Source organism: Ambystoma mexicanum, chromosome 4p (genome assembly GCF_040938575.1).
Source record: "Ambystoma mexicanum isolate Mex_15411 chromosome 4p, UKY_AmexF1_1, whole genome shotgun sequence".
In the NCBI taxonomy this organism is placed as follows: Eukaryota; Metazoa; Chordata; class Amphibia; order Caudata; family Ambystomatidae; genus Ambystoma; species Ambystoma mexicanum.
The window spans coordinates 423,565,323-423,577,814 of record NC_090927.1 but is presented as its reverse complement, the minus strand read 5'-3'; positions in this window follow the sequence as shown (position 1 = coordinate 423,577,814).

Here is a 12,492-nt window from a genome sequence, read left to right as displayed (position 1 = left end):
TACAATGAGGAAAAACACAGAGGAGATTGAGTGATGTGCAAGGGGTGGTGTTCTCTTGAGTGACGGGGGGCCTGTTAAAAGGGCTTTGAGTGGGTGTGGCTAGGTCACACATATCTAAGTGCTGGGAGAGATATCTTTGGACTGAGACAGAGGTGACAGGGAGCTGGCAAGCAGGCGGTATCCAGAGCCGGGGCCATTTGATATGGAACAAGTCCTTGATCTAAGCGACCCTGAGTAGGACAGGCAAGGAGGCTGAGGGAGATTCCCATGCCAGGCTGAGACAAAATTATCACCAACAAATGTAGGTAATTGTACAGTAATTGAGGAGCATGTAGTGTACGCGAGAAATACTTACAGATTTTGTGATAGAAACTTGTTTGTTTTTTAAAGTAATTCACAATCTATATTTTATGGGGATTCCCATTTATGAAGTGAGCCTTTGTTACATGAGAGGTTCCTAACTGCTTAAGATTTCCTTATCAGACTGTGTGCTCAACAGCCAGAAATAATGTGTAAGTGAAGCTTATTATTAGAAAAGCTATTTATTGTGTGCAAGCTCTATCTTTCTAATGAAATGCACTTTATCCATGTCCAAGTATAAGCCGCTGTAAAATGATACAGCATAATGCAGCTGTTATATGACAGAAACAAATTGGTATTTTGCTTTCATCATGTGTCTGAATTGCTGTAAGCACAAAGACTGAGGTCCAACAGGTGGTCAGCCTATTTTACCGCAGGTGGTAATTCACATCACCACATGTGGTAAAACATACTTTAAATTGTTTTTCTGTGAATTGACTTTTTAGAAGTGCTAGGCATGTGTGTGTGTAATTTGGTTGTGAAAGGATCAATGCATTTTGAAACTCAGCCAAAAGGGCATATTTGTGGCATCGTACATAAGATTCCACGAGGAAGCATAAACAGTTGACCCGGGTGTACTTCAGTATCTTGTTAGGTGAGTGACCCTGGTAAAAACAGTTATTAGACAACATTCTGAAGTCAGTCTCACCACTGTAAAAAATATCCTAATGAGTTACTTCAATATATATTATTTCTAGAAGGTTCCACTAAATACCACCTTAATAAAAATACCACAAATTAATATATATAATCCCAATATATATTTCTAATATATTTGGTGCGTTGGCCATTGGGAAACTTTAAAACTGTTACTGGGTGTGGCATTGCATTCTAAAGCATAACCATACAGTGCACTCATTAAGTGAATTAGTGCTGTCAAGTGGTGCAGTACTGTGTGCTCATTTTACTCACCCAATAATGTCACCATGTCCCAAATCGAGGCTGGGTTTTCAGAACTGGCATACTATCTTGAGGCAAAACTTTTTGTCCATGCGGTTTGGTCTTCAGAAAATGCGACAATATGGAAGTACAGAATCACCATCGAGGTAAGAAACAAGGCACTTGAAAACATCTTTGATGAAGGGAGCATTGTGAAGGTGTGCCTCATGAGGCTATTCTGAGCATCAGTCCGCAAGGAAGAGTAGAACTGCATTATCAGATTGTGCACAAAGTCGTGGATTTTGTAGCATGGATCCCTAAAGATTCAGGGAAACGAAACTGAAGTGATTAACAATTACTACTAATGATTACAATGCGGCTTGGACAATGAATGTGAGCAGGTGCAGCAGTTTAAAGCAGAATTAAAATAGAGGGAGCCAAACACAGAATTGCAATCTAAATGCAACAATATGGCTACTCAATTCACTCAGAAAGAGAAAAAAATGAATGAGAGTGAGCAAGAATTAACCCATTTAAAAGTGATTTTAGATGAAATCAGACAAGACAAAGATGCTGATATTTCAGAAATACAAACCCTTGGAGAACATAACATGGAAAAATACAGAGAATTACAGGCTATGGAACGGGAGATGTTCAAATTACTGGAAGAAAGTGACAGAAAGGATATGGCGCGTTATCAGTGTCAGCCACAAATCAGTGGCTTACAAGCAATAATCAATAAGGTCATGGATGAGTATTGTGATCTCTGTCATGAGCCAAAACAGCTTAATAGACAGTTCAAGAACTTAGAACAGCAAATACTTAGTTTCAAATCTCATGAAAGGCGACACGATAAGGCACTACATTCGATGGAATTGAAATCAATCACAGCTCTGTCCAAGGAAGCAGTGTACCAAAAGCTGTTCCTCTGGCCAGACCTGGTGATAGCCCAGTGGTGGGATATGAATCACAAGCCAAAAGATACAATAATTCCTGCCCACAAGAGAACAGAAGTGAGGGACAAAATTACAAACACCAGAATGCACCATTTAGACCTACCGAAATCATGAAGTCTATCAAGACTTTGATTAAACCATTCAAAAAGGGAGGATATTGTTGCATGGAAGACCATTTAAAAACAGTTCATGATATACTTAAAGGTCTCCAGATACCTAGGGAACAATATAGACAGTACGTTCTCCTAACGCTTGATTCAGCAGCTGCTAGTGTCATTCGGGTCTAAATGAACAGCAACATTTGTCATGGGCGGACTTTGATAAGGAAGTCAGACATTAGTACTCACCCTATCAGTCCATACAGGATGCCATAAAAGCAGTTTATACTTTGACTGTAAAGCCAAATATGTCCCCTCGCAAATACCTTCAAAGTTTAAAAAGAGCATTTTCTCACTTTGATGTGGCATTTAACCCTAACTCTGTAGAATTTAAGACTGCATACGCATTCTTTTATGGAATCCAAAAAGAAATTGTATCTCAGTTAATTTGTGAATTTGACAGGGAAAAACACCCAGAATGGATAGTAGAACAGGGGACCAAGTTATATAAAGTGATAGTTGGTCAGGGAGAGGAGGGACCTAAGAGTAAGGAGGCAAAACCAAAACCTAAAGAACCTGTGCCAGTGATTATGGAGGTGAAATCTGTAAAGATGCCACTTGAATCAGCCCAGACTCAGGCAAGAAATAACATGGCACCTAATCAAAGGAGCATGCCTCCACAGATGACATCACCCCAAACCCCTATGTTCCAATCCATCAATCCCAGTAATAGGGATTCTTACATTAGTCCTAGATATCTGGGTTTGCCAGGATAAATCAGGCCTAAATAAAAATCAAAATCAAATGTACAATGGCCCATACCAGACTCTAGGGACTCAGAGTAGATTTGACCCTAATACAAAAGTGCATGGCCACCAAGAAAGACCAAGATATGTGGAAAGGTTCATTGAAAATGAAAATCAGCATAGGGGACAATTCCCACGAAATGAAAGACAAAATATGAATTATGTCCCTCGCTAATATAACCAATCGCTGCACTGTCGACCATGGCCAAAGGATGGTCACTCTGCGTTCTCCACCTCCTGTGCCACATGACTTCAGAGGCAACACAAATATAAACCAATCTTCTGAGAGGTACCAGAATAGGCCTAATCAGGGTGAATGTAACCATTCACGACCCAGGCCACAAACGGAGGAATCCAGAGACATAGGGCCTCATTATAACAGTGCCATTCCGTAAACAATGATGCCGGTAAGCCTAGAAGCACCGTTGTGTCTGGACCGGCCCACTACAATTCCTCAGACGGGTACTGTCCCTCCCCCCAGGGTCAGACCTCCTGGGCGGGATGGTACCCGCCTGCAGAGTTTTCACAGGGGCACTGGCACTGTCAACAGTGCCAGTGTTCCTGTGTCCCATTTCCCATGGGAATGGGGACCAACAAAATTAAAATTACCAGCGTCTGACTTCCTGGCCACTAGACTTAAAATAGCCTGGTGGCACCGGCAGGGTTACCGCTGGACCCGTAATGATGCCCATGGACAGGTTGCAATGTTTAGAGACCCAAGTTAAAATGTTGTCTGAACAGATAGGGAAGTTCAAAAACAACATCCAAGTGAAGGTGCAGAATGTCATAGGATTGATCTTGTGCATTCTGACACTAAATGATTATTTGATAACCACTTCACTGATGAAAACACAGATATCTGTGAATCACCTTTGAATAACGATTCTGAATTGCTAACTGATTTAAAAATAAAAAAAAAGCAAACAAATGAAAGTAAGACAGGGAATTTCAACACAGAAAAAAAGGGAGTGTGGTTCAATTTAGAGTTGATCCAGACGATTGCGGTGTGTGAAAATGAAGAACAAAAAGGGGAAAATCGACAAGAGTAATCCAAAGAATAGAGAAACAGATTTAAAAAAAGAGCATCCAATGTGAAAATAAAACACAAGGCAAAGAGTTAGGATCAACTGTTAGATTACCCTCACTTGATAATCAGAAAACTGTTGAACTCCATACAGAGAAAACAGTAGCTCAAAAGGAGGTTGCAAGGCAATCACCTAAGGAGTATTTTGAACCACTGATATTCCAACGGACAGAAATGACAGACTCCATGCAAAACACAGATAAGTATTGTGTGCCAGAAGTTGACAGGCTGTCATGTGACACTCGTGAAAATATCCAGCCGATAAGCTGCAGTGTGAACACTGGTAGTCCCAAGTCAGATCTATATTTTACGGGGATTCCCATTTATGAAGTGGGCCTTTGTTAAATGGCAGGTTCCTAACTGCTGAAGATTGTGAGAGAACTGTTCAAGGTTTCCTCGTCAGACTGTGCACTCGACAGCCAGCAACAAATGTGTAAGGGAAGCTTATTATTAGAAAAGCTATTTAATGTGTGCAAACTCTATCTCTCGATTGAAATGCATTTTATCCATGTACAAGTATAAGCTACTGTAAAATGGTACAGCATAATGCACCTGTTTGGACTTTCTTAATTTTAACATTTTATAAAGCCACAAAAGACAAAAACAAATTGGGTTTTGGCTTTTATTATGTGTCTGAATTTTTGTTAGCACATATACTGAGGTTCAACAGGTGGTTAGCTTATTTTACCAAAGGCGGTAATTCACATCACCACATGTGGTAAAACATAAGTTACAGTGTTTTTCTTTGAATTGAGTTTTTAGAAGTGCTGGGCGTATGTGTGTGTACAACTATTTGGTTGTGAAATTATCAATATATTTTGAAACTCATTCAAAAGGGCATATTTGTGGCATCGTGCATTCGATTACATGAGGAAGCATCCTGTAAGGTAAGTGGCCCTGGTAAAAACAATTATTAGAAAACATTCTGAAGTCAGTCTCAACACTGTAAAAATATCCCAATGAGTTACTACAATATATTATTGGTAGAAGCTACCACTAAATGCCACCATAATACAAATACCATGAAGTAATAGATATAGGGGGTCATTACGACCCTGGTGGTAGAGCTGCCGGCCCCGTTAACCCCCTACCACTTCATTACGGTGGTCTCCTCGCGGGACCCGCGAGCAGACCAGGATTCATACAACAGGCCCGTCATTAACGGGCCCGTTGTTTGCATCCTCCTCATTCTCATTGAGCCCTATGGGGGCTCAAATGGGAATGGGGGATGTACCGGGTCCAGGTTCCCTGAATGGGGAAATACTGAGCCCTCCAAGGTCGGAATGGCCCAATATTTCCGCATTCAGGGAAGCCGGACCCGGTACCCGGTATGGGGGTAGTCAATGCCACAAATAGCGACATGGCTACCTCCATAGTCGGAATGAGGCCCATAATCTAAATATATATTTTTAACACCCTCCAACATCAAACTAAGTTTCCCTGTAGAAGTTAGCTCACCCTGGTGAGCGATGGTGAGCCGCCTATCTAGGGTGATTGGAGAGAGTAAGAGACTGACCCTCCTTGTTGCTAGAAATGGTGAACAATTAATGTTGCGGGGTAATGAAGTTTATCTAAAAACAGCCAGAATAGAATGCAAAGAAAAACGATCTGATTTATGAGTGTAAACAGGAGAAGAAAACCTTTAATGCTCTTCTTATTTGCTCAGAACACAATTCTTAAAAGATATATACAACATTATATCTAGGGTGGCAAATGATGACTGAACATCCATTTGTTTTGGTAGAGTATTATATTAATACATTTTGATATCACCCTACTGGTGATTATTCGGACATCATGTAGTGCTGAAGTGATATTTGACAAGGGCAGAGTGATGTCATGAAGAAGAAATACAAGGACATACTGAAAAGATATGAAAATACTTAAGATTGATGATGTAACTGAAGTGACAAGAGAAACATGTGCAAAATGATAAAGTGATCATACATACAAAGAAGACAAAGTAACTTGCTGATGAATAAGTGTAAATATGCAGCAAGACATGGTTGCTGAGACAAACAGAAGATTGCTATATAAGAAAATCTAACTTGGCAGGGACGGCCATGATAGGAAAATGGACGCCGGCTCGAGCAAAGATTCAATTCAATTATATCAGAAATAGACCAGGACTGTAAAGTCAGGAGGCATTGGAGAAGTAGCTTCATGTGCGAAACAAAGAGGAGTCTATGTTGGCCTGGGATAAAGGATGCTATATCAAGGAATAGTTGCAAAGCACAAATGGGGGCAGATGGATAAGTCATGGATGTGAGACATATTTCTTTTAGCTTTAAGAAGAAAAAAACATTTGCAAGAGGCAACTATTGGACAATTAACAATGGACAAAGTGGAGTGAGAAAGTCCCTGGAGGCTAACAGGAGCAATGACACAGAGCAGAATTGAATCAAATAGTAGTAAATGTGATGTAAAAATGGACAGGACTATTCATTTAGTTGTGGACAAAGATAGTGATGTGCTTACACTTCCTTAAATGTCCAAGAACAGAGAGCAAGCTACAAGGACAACTACAGATGGGAAACATTGGCTTATGGTCACTCCCATAAATTTCCCAGAATAGGGAGTAAGCTAGAAGGTCAACTACAGATGAGAAACTTTGGCCTATGGTCAGACTGATGTGAGATGATGGACTAATTGGGAAAGTGGGGAGTATTCTGATGTGAATTAAATACCTGGGTTTCAATTTGTTTACGTGCTAGCAGAGCCGAAGGTCCAAGGTTGGGTGGGAATGCTAACCAATAAGTGGGTCTGTGGGGGAACCTTCTATACAATGTTGCATAGACCAACCTTCTGCCATTTTGTCTGCTATAATCAGTATTTCACATATTTAGAGGTAGTTTGAGGCATGCCTCACAGATAAGAGCCAGCCAATGAAGTACTAACCCGTACATATTCTATAAGTAGATATCGATCCCATCCATAGGTTTTATAGTTTTCCACGTAGAATGACATCATAGATAAAACATATTGGGGTATAAAACCTCTGCCAGTAGACCCTGCTTTATTAAATTGAGATTAAAGCAGTAGTTCACCATATTCTTTGAGTCTGGACATTTTCTTTGGGGTATTACTTATATGTTGCAGTTTCTCCAGTAGCACTGGAAGACATTCTATAAGGAAGTGGTCAGACCAAATGGATGGCTTTGTCTCCACATGTGCATGATGTATTCGTTGTGGCCACCGGAGACACACTCCATCTAGTCACTATATAGTCTTTTGGCCTACTGATCTCATGCATCTGGACACCAATGGCTGTTTGTGCTCTTATTGAATTTTAATTAGCTTGGGAGTCTACTGCTTTTCGTCCTGGCAACTGTTATCTGCACATTCGCCACTCCCTTTCATTCATCTGACCTTGACGCTTGCTATGAGCTACTGTCTGGGCAGCTTAAAAGCTTCCAAAATAAACATTCTACATCTTGCTAACTCTTTGGCCTGCTGTGGCCTCTGTGCTAGCAAATTGACGGTACTTCTGTGCTTCTCACCTCCACGTTAAAGACCTATATTTGTCTGTTCATGTTACATAGACCTTGTACATCTGCTGCCATATGTTGTTTTCCCTGCCCACGTATTCTGCATCTAATCTGCCTATACTTCCATCTGCCCTATCTGTGCAGTGGGTCCCGCTCTTAGTATCCTGGAATCCTCCTCCCTTCTATGCTGTATGTACACAGCACACTACTTGTGATTTCTACTACCTAACTGTAATCCCTACGAGTGTCACACAAACTAACCAATTCTTTATGGCATAGCCGTGCACATTGACTATTTAACGCATTGTTTCTTCGAGTCTGCCTTACTTTGTCTCGTCAATTACCCCTAAATTTGTGGTGTGGTAGGGCTGCCTCTGCTGGTATCATATACAGTAATGGGGAGGGGTAGTGGCAGGAATGGGTACTTGCATATTTATCTGAGTTGGAGCACTAAGTGATACCTGAATTCATCTGCCCCATTACAGTAGGGAAACAGAAAAGAAGGGAAACACAATTTTACCAACAAAAACATATATTATTATGAATCCCTAAGGTTTAAAATAGTACTTCATATCCATTTGAGCTTACCTGACCCATACATTTGAAGGAAAAATAGTTGCAGTTGCAAGAAATAGTTTCAATGTAACACTTACAATCCTATAACAAAATAAATGCAAAGATGTTTTAAAGAAGCATTTAAAAATTACCAGAACTGCTGGTCCAACTTGGTCCAGAGCTTTCTGAAGCCTTAGGGAATCGAGGTAAAATATCTGGGTGCAGGAAAATAACCCTGAGTCAGTTTCAGAGAGTTCCAAGTATGTTCACACTTCCATTGGAATAATTGGCAAACAGTTACGGAGCCTTCTGCTTTAGTGAAGGTATGTGTGTTTTACCACACAGGTGTGATTTTCCTTAGGTCAACCTAAGGAAAGGCAACAGGAGACTTCAAAGAATGGTCCCAGAGTTTGGGAGATGGACCCAGTCTCTAGAGGAAGAAGCAGCACAACAGCAGGACCACAATAGCACTGTGTGGGGAATGCAGTAAAGACTTGCCTCCAAGGAATCTCTACCAAGCAACAAGGACCATCTGGTGGTGAGCACATCGAAAGATCACGCATCCCAGGATCCACAGGTATGTACACACCTCCGTAGTTCAGTGAAAATGACGCCAGCAAGCAAAACACACAGTGAGTAAACAGCTATTTCATACAGGTGCAGTTCGCAGGATTCAGTATTACATGACTTGAACCCTGGACTTGTGAAAGCATCCATTGAGGGAGCCTTCAAGGAGGATACCTGAGAAAATGGCTCTAAGAAACAGGTTGAATAAAACAAAGCAGCTGCACATCAGCACATTTTCCTAGGTGGGAGACAATGTCTGGGTTTGCTCCCGCAGACACCCCATACTGAAGATCTGGTGGTGAGTTGAGACCCACAGCGAATGAGAATATTCTGGTGGTAAATGGCAGGTGGCAGTGGTAAAATGGTCCAGACATGGGTTTAGGATGGAGAAATCGACCTAGCAGCTTCAATCAGACTGCAGGAGACTTTACACCTCTCTCTTCTGTCATTTTTCCAGCTGGAACAAAATGAGCAAAGGCACGTATCCTCTGTCCCACCCACAATTCAAATGCTGCTTCTTTTTTTCCTCCCCACTTCACCTTCAGTGTTGACCCCTCAAATCCCCCTTTAATGCTGCATTCCAGATTTGTTTTTGTTCTTCTGTTGTTCAATTGCTGCAAGTGGAGAAAATGTAAGTGTACTCTGCCGGCCCATTTTCCAGTGGCTGTTTGTTTCATCCTTTGTTCCATCTCTTTTTTTCTGGTCTTAAACTGGCATTCCCCTTTTAACATTGCACCCAGAATTCTTCCTTGTTTCTCCCTACCCTACCTCCTCTTTTTGCCTGGCCTAACTCTTCTTAAGTGTGTTTGTTTGTTTGTTTTATTATTTATAATGCACGTCAGACCCAAGGGTATCAGGGTGCAGCAGTACTTGAATATGCAAAGCTTAGTTACAGGAATCAGTCAAGGTAAAAAGGTACCTTCGTACAAAGTATTATTTACAGACAGAGTATTATACATGTATTTACAGATAATGCAAGAAAGCATAAATATTTACAAATATTACATGCGCTGTGTGAGAGATTGTGGTTACCACCGTAAGGGTAACCAACAATAAGTTGCAAGGAGAGGTGAGTTTCCTACAGGCAAAGTGTTGTTATTTACCATTAGCAGAAAGGCATTGCTGGTTGCCGTGCAGGATTCTATAATGTGCGATTAGTGGTCATTGGATTTCAGCCATGCAGTAATGTTAGTTCTAAAGTTTTGGTATGGTTGGTCAATTCTCAGTGTGGAGGGCAGGGAGCTCCATAATTTGGCTGCCTTCACAGGGAAACTATTACCTCCATCTGGGGGTGGACAGGTGATCTCTATTTGCAGATCTGGTTGGTTTTAGGGAAGTCTGTTTGTGGAATATGTCAGCAAGATAGATGGGGGCACCTTTATTAAGGGATTTGTGGATGAGCACCAGGGTTTTTAGGAGGATTTTATCATTAGTCCGGAGCCAGTTGTTCTTGCGCCTACTCTGAGAGATGTGTTCTCTTCTGGAGATGCCTAATGCTGCTCTAGCAGCATTATTTTGTAAGGTTTGGATTCTTCTAATGGTGGATTTGGAAGAGCCTAGGTAAAGGGCATTGCAATAGTCCAGACGGGACAAGATTAGGGCTTTGGCCAGGATAATGCAACTGCTGTTATAGAGAAATGGCTTACAAGTTCTGATGAGTTTACACGTGTAGGCCGTGGTGGATGCTAATGAATTAACCTGCTTGGTAAAGGAGAGAGTTGAGTCGAGATAAACGCCTAGCGTTTTTACCTCCTGTTCTACCTTAATACAATTGCTGTCGATTATGAATGAGGAATAGTCGGGTCCTAGTTTTTTAAGTTGGTGGGGTTGCCCAGGATGTTGAGTTCTGTTTTATCATCATTTAGGCATAGACCGTGCAAGGCCATCCATGCCTGGATGATGATGTACACTCTGTTCACCAATGCCAAATCCTTGTCACAATCCCCTGAAAGTGGGAGGAGGATCTGGGTATCATCTGCATAGTTGATGTAGGTGATACCGAGATGATCCAGATTATCGAAAAGGGGCTTGGTAAAAATGTTGTACAATGTGGCCGAAACACACGACCCCTAGGGCACTCCGCAGGTGATGGGTATGGAGTCTGCTGCGGCTGAAGGCGAGAAAATCTTCATTGTTCTGCCACTTAGGAAGGATCTAATCCAGGTTATGATGTCTATGGAGAAGTGTGCTGCTGTGTCAAGATGATTGCATAGAATTGTATGATCAACCAGGTCGAACGCAGCTGAGAGGTCTAACAGGAGGAGCAGAGCTGATTAACCACTGTCTCTAAGCTCATCGACTTGAGATTTGAGATCTATGAGGGCCGTCTCCATTCCATGTTGTGGGCGGAAGCCTGATTATCTAGCTCCTAATAGGTGGTGTAATTCCAAATATTTTTGTATTCGCATATAAGCCACCTTGTCCAGAATCTTTAGGAGAAATGGCACTGTTCTAATCGGCCTATAGTTAGTGGGTGTAGATGGGACTAGAGTAGGTTTTTTTTAGGAGTGGGAGTACCCAAGATTGTTTGAGGTTAGCAGGGATGACGCCTGTGGCAAATGATGCATTAATAAGTTTAGTTATGAAGGGTGACTGCCTTTTAGCAGTCATGTTACCTCTGGCCCACTCACCAGCAAATGTCGATTGGAATCCGACTGCATTCAGAGACTGTCCCCCTTCTGACCCATTTCCCACCTGTTGGGAAATCCCACCAGATATGTCTATATATTATGTGTATTATAATGATTTATCACTAAGTGGATAGCCCAAATGTAACACCCCTAATATACAATCTCTCCCAACCAAGTCTGTGACAAAAAACATGCTGAATTAGGAATCAAGATTTTGTTTTATTTAAATCAAATCACTTGAAAGGCGGTCCCCTAACTTTATGCTGGGGAGGACGCCACAATGATTGATTTGATTGATTGATTGGTTGATTGATTGAGAGTTTTATATTGCACATTTAGAACAACCAAATCGTATGTAGGCGCAGCTGTTATAGAAATGAATCAACAAAGCCAGATCCGGGAACATTCTATGTGGCTGTAAAACGGTTGCCCTCTAACCTATTTAAACACATACTCGTTTAGCTTTTTTCGAAACAGGGCGAAGGACTCTCGAATAGGAGGCTGTTCCATAGTTTAGGTTCAAATACAGAAAATCTGCAAACTCCTCTAGACACACAGAGAGAGGGTGGAATAGTGAACAGTAGTGTATCCTTTGATCGAAGGGACCGTGTTGGTTGATAAAGGTTTAGATTATCTGTCAGATATGTTCAGACATTTCAATATCATACATCCAATCTTAAACAATTAAATATCGATACAAATGTTGGCCTGCCTTTGTGAATCTCACTAAATATGATACATCCATTCGGTCACATAATACATCTATTACTTATATTTGTCTCTAGTCCAAAAAGGACAATCTAATTTCAAAAACAGCAATTTCCTTATGTGTTGCTTATCCGCAACATCTTATTGTATTTTTACTGATTCTCTGACATCAAAAACAACTATCTGCATCAGAGAAATGTCACATTGAAAGACATATCAGCAAATATTCCACCGGCAGAAGCTATATATTCCTGTGCACAATATGGCGTGTTTGGTTTCTGACATGTGTCTGTAAATTGGATACTAGTTATGATGTACTTTATCAATTTAGAACAAATGGAAAGTTGATTTATCTAGACTA